Source organism: Lissotriton vulgaris, chromosome 12 (assembly GCF_964263255.1).
Source record: "Lissotriton vulgaris chromosome 12, aLisVul1.2, whole genome shotgun sequence".
Classification (NCBI taxonomy): Eukaryota; Metazoa; Chordata; class Amphibia; order Caudata; family Salamandridae; genus Lissotriton; species Lissotriton vulgaris.
The window spans coordinates 8,435,643-8,443,410 of record NC_141700.1 but is presented as its reverse complement, the minus strand read 5'-3'; positions in this window follow the sequence as shown (position 1 = coordinate 8,443,410).

Here is a 7,768-nt window from a genome sequence, read left to right as displayed (position 1 = left end):
AAAGCAGCATGCGTTAAGTGTTCCCACCTCAGGAACCTTCTAGAGAGACCTTTTAGAAAGAAAAAACTGTGCACCAGACAAGCCTACCTCTGAGTGCCTTGGCCATCTGTGGACACCGCAAGCTGTTCATTAAAGTCATGCATCCCCCAAACCCAGTCTGTTTTTTACAAGAACTGAGGCATCTGAGCTGCAGTAAAGCTGCAGCTGTGCACATGGACTTCCCTTTCTCTCCTCAGTACCACATCTTTCTGCATCAGTCGCTTCAACTGCAGGAGAGGAAGTGAAGACATTTCCTCTACAAACCGCCAACTGTGAACGGAGACCGAGGGTGTTCGATGAACAGCACGACAGCCAGACGATAGGTTTGTGAAAGAAAAGGAGGTATCATGGAGTATCACAAGAGAGGTTGGACTCACACTGCCGGATGCAGATGCAGTGATGAACTTGGACCACAGATGATTGGGGCTGGTAGAATAACTAAACAAGGTGGAGCAGCAGAAGCACCGCTCGCTGATAGGATTGAAAGCGTCCTAAAGGGGCGATGCTTTCAACGAGTTGCTCTGGTAAGGATGGTGCCTCATATCAAAAGTGTGCTAGAAACGAAGTATCGTTGGCCTTACCCTGGTAAAGAGAGTAGATCATAAGAGACCACGCAAGCCCGCAAACGCGGCCTGTGAGGAAGTGAAGTGTCACTATGGAAGATGACATCCTATTCTGGTGGCTGGTAATGGTAATAGGCCACCCCTTCTGGAGGACAGAGTTAGGCTGGGTGTATCGCTTTAAAGAAGCTGAACGCGTTGGATGTTGGTGGCCGTGCGCGCTTGCCCATTCCCACGGTTAATCACTAAATAGTAGTAAAGAAGCTCAGAATCAAGTATGAAACTGGCCCCTGCTCTTTCGCTCCTCGTTCCAAGAGCATTGGGATTTTGGAAGTAGGTTTGTGGAGTCTGAACCCTTGTTTCGCTGAGGCCCCTATATTACGCCTCCAGGCATGAGCGGAAAGGAAGAGTCTTCTTCTTCTTCCCCTCAAACCCAGGGCTGATGCTCTTTTAGTCAAAGGAAGGTATCTGCTCAGCGGCGAAGCCTGAAGCAAAGTTCTCTTCTTTATTGTCCTGCCTGTTGATAAACCCAAATCCATGCAGGATTCTGGGCGGACGCTAACGGTGCAGGAGGTGTCAAGGTGAGCAATGGGGCATACTTCATCTCTCATCCATTGACCACCAGGTACTCCAAGCCCGCTGAACATTGGTAGCGATGTCTGCCAACAGGGAAGCGGGCATGGTATATAGTTAGTGAGGAGTGGTGGTTAATGTTTACTCAGAAGGAGCAATCATGCGCCTTCCCTGTTTGTTGGCAATGGTGTGTGATTACTGGAGGGGAGGATGAGCAGGCAGGCGAAAGAGGAAGACATGAGCTGGATACGAGCGACTTTAGTCGGGCATTGTTAATGCACAAGCTCTTCCAAATTCTACACCTTAATTAAGAAACCTCAAGTCTAGGGGGTTGAAATGGTTGATGGTGCTTCTCGTCTCTTACTAGATCCAAATGTTCGATTGCAAATAGAGACATCATAAGCATCTTGCATTTGACACCACAGCTGCGCCACGTTTAACACGGATATTTGGAACGCTTTGCCATCTCAATGCCTTCATTCACTGGTCTGCCAGCATCCTGGGTTTCACAGTACTTCAGTAAGCATTGCTGTCTGTTTTAGCACAACATCACTGAGCAGATCTTATCAGATTCTGTCTGACCAGACAGAATCTGTCCTCTGTGCTTCTTTTGTAAACGGTGTATACTTCCTGATAAGCACATATGTGATATTACATCCACTTACTTGCAGAGTGTTGCAGTTCAACCTTCTACATACATTTACTCTTTGCCGAAGTCAGACAAGTAAGCTCTACATAAATATGTACAACCGACCTTCGCTGACAGCGACTCCTACCTCCCCGCAGGGGCTTTTTTATTTTTGCTGTCGAAAAGGGTACAAGCTTGCTGTGTCCCCCTGTTGAAGACCAAGGAATAAAAGGGACTCTTCGCCAGTGAAAGGTGCCCGTCCCAGTCCATTTTCACTCAGCGAGATGTCCGCGGTGGGCGCTCTCTGCTTCATACTGAAGGTTTTGGAGATATGCCGTACAGCAGTCCGGATGCTTTGTAGTGTGGCCAAAACTCATTTTAAAAAGCACTATGACGCAGGAAGGGCTACTGCGTTTTATTTTTGTAAAAATGCATCAGCACTGGATGCATCAAAGTTTTTTTTCAATTATTTGTAGCCATGCTGCACACAAGCCACACTGCCATGCAGCACAGCTACGAAACATTGCCAAAGTCGGCAATGCCCATGCTGTACAGAATGAACAAAAGGCAATGGCAGAGCCAAGGGTCATAAAGGCGAGACTTACTGGCTTTGCCAATGATTCTTTCATCTTGGCACAGCAACCATGTGATTCTTAGCAATCAGTAAAAAAAATATTCATTTGGCAAAAAATCCTAACACATATAAAAAGCAATTGTACCCATGTTTGTCTCTTAGCGAAAATACATTTGGAAGCCGATAACATCCGCTGTCACAAAAAACATCAGTTTCAAAGGACAATGGCAAACAGTTCAACAAGGACGACCGGGAGGATGAACGCATAATGGTCGAGCCTCAATCAGAACGCGATCAGCGTAAAAACAGCAATCACGCTGAAGCAACCAGTGCTTGGCTCAAGCTTACGCTGGCCAATGAGAAGCCAAGAACTAAGAGTGACACTGTAGCCAATGAATTTTACGTGATGGGCAGGCTGCAATATTTCTCGCAGACGAGAGTGCATACGCAGTCATAGGCGAGACCAAAAGATAGCGGCAGACCCATTGAAAACGGAATACTTTAGACTGATCACTAGAGTTCCATTTCTCACCAAACTACTAGAAAAAGGTGTTTTGTTGAAACTAAATGACCACGTCAATAAGAATGGCCTCTTGTACCTTCTAGCCGAGGTTCAGAACCAACCACAGCAGCGAAACCAACCTTCTTAATATTGTGAATTACGTTCTCTGGCCTCTCGGCAAGGACGTTAACAGGCTATGAGATTTACTTGTTACGCCCTCAGCTTTTGACACTGTTGACTTTGACGTTCTCCATTCACTCCTTGAAACCACATGGTGTGCGAAGACACTGTACTCAGCTCCTACCCAGCAGACGGTCTACAACAAGTGCGCATTGCAAACTCCGCCTCTACCCCTGAGGCTATTGACTTGCTGCCTTTAACATGTATGTTGAACTGCTGCCGAAAGATGGGGTCCTTTCGGCCAGTACATGCATGACCCCCAGAGATACTCAACACATGATCGCCCCAAATCTTCGCGACATTAACACACTGCTTAGAAGACATGGCAAACTGGGTGTGTTACATAAACTGAAACTGAACGTGCAGAGAATGTGACACCTCATTCGGACCTGTAAACTGAAGAATGTATCAGCAGCACTATGGCTTAAACTAGGAACATTAGGTAATACCGCAAACCATCTCATCAGCAAGGATTTGAGGTGTCACCTGGACTCCAAGCTTTGCCTTGACGCACATATCGACTCTAGAGCCACACACGCAACAAACATTACGTTTCTGCACACTTATTACTGACAACTCCGACATGAAGAACCCTGAAATTATTATTTTTTTAAATACCCATGCTCTATACAAGGTTATTAGCTGTAGATCTTGAAGAATCTTCATGCTGACTACACTAGTTCGCATCCTCAAGAGAGACGTTATTCAAAAAGAAAGAAAAGAAAGATTTGGAACAATTGGTTTGCGTCACAACATTTGGCCAACACACAAATCAATTTAAGAATATAATTCGGAACAATTGGCACCTACTTGAGACTTTGGAGCACCCCCTCTCTAAACCCATCTTCGCTATAAGAATAGAAGCATAGGGCAACATCTAATTAAAGCGGACAGTCATATCACAGCACCTAAAAGTGACCTTGTCGCACAGTGGAAGCTGAAACCAATATGCGGGCACCACAAATGTGGCAACTGTGTGTCATGTTCCAGCACATTAGAAGGTGATACATTCATGAATAATGGCATCAGATGGAAGCATGATTGCTTCACTAATTGCAAAACTCGCAATGTCGTCTATGCGGTGGTTTGCCCGTGCAACAGAGTATACATAGGCAAAACAAATCAGCCCATTAATGCTCGGATTACCCAGCATCGATCCCGTCTTAAGAAAAAAGTCTTGACTGCTCCCATGGTGGAACATTTCATCAGTAACGGCCATTCTGAGAATGACTTTAAATTGACCACATTGGCATGGATTGACCCCAAACATTTTCAAGATGTGGACGCAATGTTGTTGCGCAAGGAGGCGTACTTAATCCTCAAGTTTGACAGCGTCAATAAGGGTCTGAATAGTCTTAGTGAAATAAACAGGGCATAACCAACCTTGCCCGTTTTTTGACACTACATGTCCCAAAATGCATCTGAATTTTTCTTAAAAATAATGGACTGTTTTTTCTGAAACTACAGGCCCCAGAAAGCATCATAACTTGGTCGCTATTCTGATTGGCCCCTTACGAATCACATGATCCGGGATTTCCAAACCGGCGATTGCCGGGGACGTTCACATCCCTTTGTCTGTCGGTTTGGAGCAAGTACACTGATCGGAGGCTTTTGAATATTTGCGGTAAGCACGGAAGCGGCCAACAATTGGAACTGCCACCATTGCAGAATTTAAACAGCCCAATAATGCGGTAACACGTTCCTCTCCCTACCCCCATAGATTCACTAAGCGGCTCATCGTTTGGAGAAACACGGTTACAGAATCAGAACCCCCACTGCGGTCACCGCGGACCGGTGTCCAAGTAAGTGAATTAGTTTTGGTAATGACAATCAGCAGGTTATCAGCGTGCTAGCAAGTGAGCAGTGTATTAAATCGCGCTCTGTCCCCTTGTTTCAGAAAGTATACGAACTTTACCCCAAGTGGTTAAGATATGGCACCGAGTGGCAAAGTTTCCAAGAATAACGCAGGTAAAAAACAGCAGCTCGACATCCATGTCCAAGTAGGTTTTCCTCCCGTGTACCCACGTAGGACTTAACATACTCATTACTCTGTTGCAGCGTAAACCATAAAGCCTAGACGACATTCCCATATAAACAGGATTGACTGTGGGCAGGATTAACACAAGGTACGCTTTATTCTGGCACTCGCATCGTTCTGAGAGTAGTGGCTAGAGGACTCGCTCGATAGTAAACACTTTGTTTTGTTCTTTATTTTAAACAGTTCCCATGGACTAGATTCACACTGCCCTGACGAGAATCCTGCAAGTCACTAATCAGGATTCGAAACGCGTCGGCACCCCCTTTTTTCTTGTTCACTGGCTAGTTGGCCATTGTTATTGACGCAGAAATGGGCAATGTTCCTGAAATTTAATTGATTAGCTCCTGTTCAGGTCGTGGGAGTTGAACTGTTTTTGAAAACATTGTTTTCTTTTTTTCTCCCCGTGTTCTATAAATGTTTGTAAGAGTTCTTTTTCATTCACAAATGTACAAGGTTATGTGGTCCATGTTTTATATATGTATTCATGGTGATATTTATTTATGGTAAAAAAGTCACTGTTTGTCAAATTGTCTAATATATGTTTGGCTCACTGTATATATGTATAAAGTGTTTTTGAAATTGTATATGGCTAAGACATGAGGTTGATAGTGGTCTTAGTTCTGTTTTTTCTGAATTTCTCTTTTGTAAAGTGAGTATAAATTGAAAACAAACTGTTTTGGGTAAACTAATAAATTGTGGTTTACTTGTACATGAACTAGTGTGTACTCCAACTAGCTCGGAGGCATAGGCAAATATTTCTATTTCACTACATCATCAAGGCGGTCATTTTGTAGGTTGGTTTTTGCAGCCCTCACCACCCCCGCTCACCCCCCCCCACCTCTGTGCACAAGAAGTTGGTGGAAGAAAAAAATTAAAGATTGCAGGCATATGGCATGATGCACAGCATTAGGTGACGTCATACAGAAGTGTGACAACTGAGACCACCGCCAAACCTTTGGGAAAAGTCAGAACACTTTTCTAACTTGCAGCGAGGGTGGAAGCGTAGGCAGAGCATGTGAATCTAGTGCCGATTCATGCTACCAAGCTTCCACTTTCCCTACAAGCCCCCCTTGTTTGTGGAAAAAAGAAGGCCCATCCCTGTTGATGTAGGGGTTTTAAGCAGCATACGCGTGTGCGAAAGCTGAAACGCCCATGCGTAGATTTGAAGGTCTGGTCCAGCAAGCCCTCCCTTCTCCCTGCGACGCCTGATTATTTTCCACGAGCTTCTTGGACTCTTACTATTCCAAATAAAGCTGGTAATCGCGCTCTGTAGCTTTGAGATTAGTTTTGGATCAAAAAGAAGTGGAATTGAGTTAAACAAAAAAGAAACTTTCTTTAAGAAGATAAAATTGAAAGTTTTACAAGGGATTGTATCTACTTGGTATAAAGTTAGGCAAGCGACAAAGGTTGGCTACTATTCTGGGAAGGCTCCTATATGGAACCTACCCGCCCCCCCCCCCCCTCATGGACAACAGATGCCCTTAATAATCCGCTAATAGAAGCTGGTATCAATAGATGGGATGACTTGTTTATGGATGGGTCTTTACTTCCATGGGACTATTTAATTAATAAAGTAGGCCCAAGTCTGTTGAGATTTAAATATATTCAGATCTCCAGCTGGTCACAGTCATATAAAGAGCAGCCAGCACGGATTAGTAAGTCGCCTATAGGTGGTTATAGTGATTTGGTAACTTGCCTCTTAGACAGCCCAGTGGCAAAGAAAGAAATTTCACGTTGGTACAATAAAATAATCGATGAAATAGTTGTCAACTTTCAGCTACCGACATCACTATGGGCTGAGCTAATGCCAGGCTTAGATGTGGAAGAGCTCTGGACAGCTTCTTGCTCAACGCTTTGGGACCTAGTTAAACCCGCGTGGCTTCGTAGGAACCACCTCTTCACTATCCATAGGGCATACTATTCCCCCCATAGGTTGACTAAGTTCTCGTTAACAGGCCCAGTCCTATGCCCAAGATGCGGGTCAATCGCAGCATCAGACATACATATGTTTTATGAATGTCCAAATTTATCTGCTTATTGGGAAGCCATTAGGAATAAGCTATCATAATCTTTGGGTGAACATATCTCTATAGACCTCGCTCTTGTTATCTTTGGTCTTAAAAGTAAAACCTGCAACGCCGCAACTAATCTGATATTTTATTCCATTCTAGCGGCACGTAGGGAGATATGTAGACATTGGAAAGATGCTCAACCGCCTACAGTACATGAATGGCGAGCGTCACTCCTTCAAATCTCCAAACTCGATCTCGCCAGAGCAGGAAATCCCAATAGGAGAGTTTTTTGGGCTATGCTTGGATAGCAGTGACAAACCTGGTTTTTTTTTTTCCCCCCAGGTCCTATGATTAATGTGTGCATTGCTTATCCTTGCTACCATGACTAACAGTCTTGGTGTTATGGGGGTCTCGATAACTCGGGCACTATCTACTAAGGCACTGCCCTAAGCAAGATCATGTCTGGCCTGTGTGTATGGTGCTGACGGGAATTGGTTTTCTTCCCTCCCGTATGAATTCTCCCACCAGCTATAAGCTGAGACAGCACAGAACACGACCATTCGCCTTTTTGCTCTGTGGCGGTCTTTTGGTTTTGATAGATTGGAGCTATGCACGCAAATGAGGATAAAAGAAAAAAAAAAAAGCCCCCCTTGTTTGTAAAA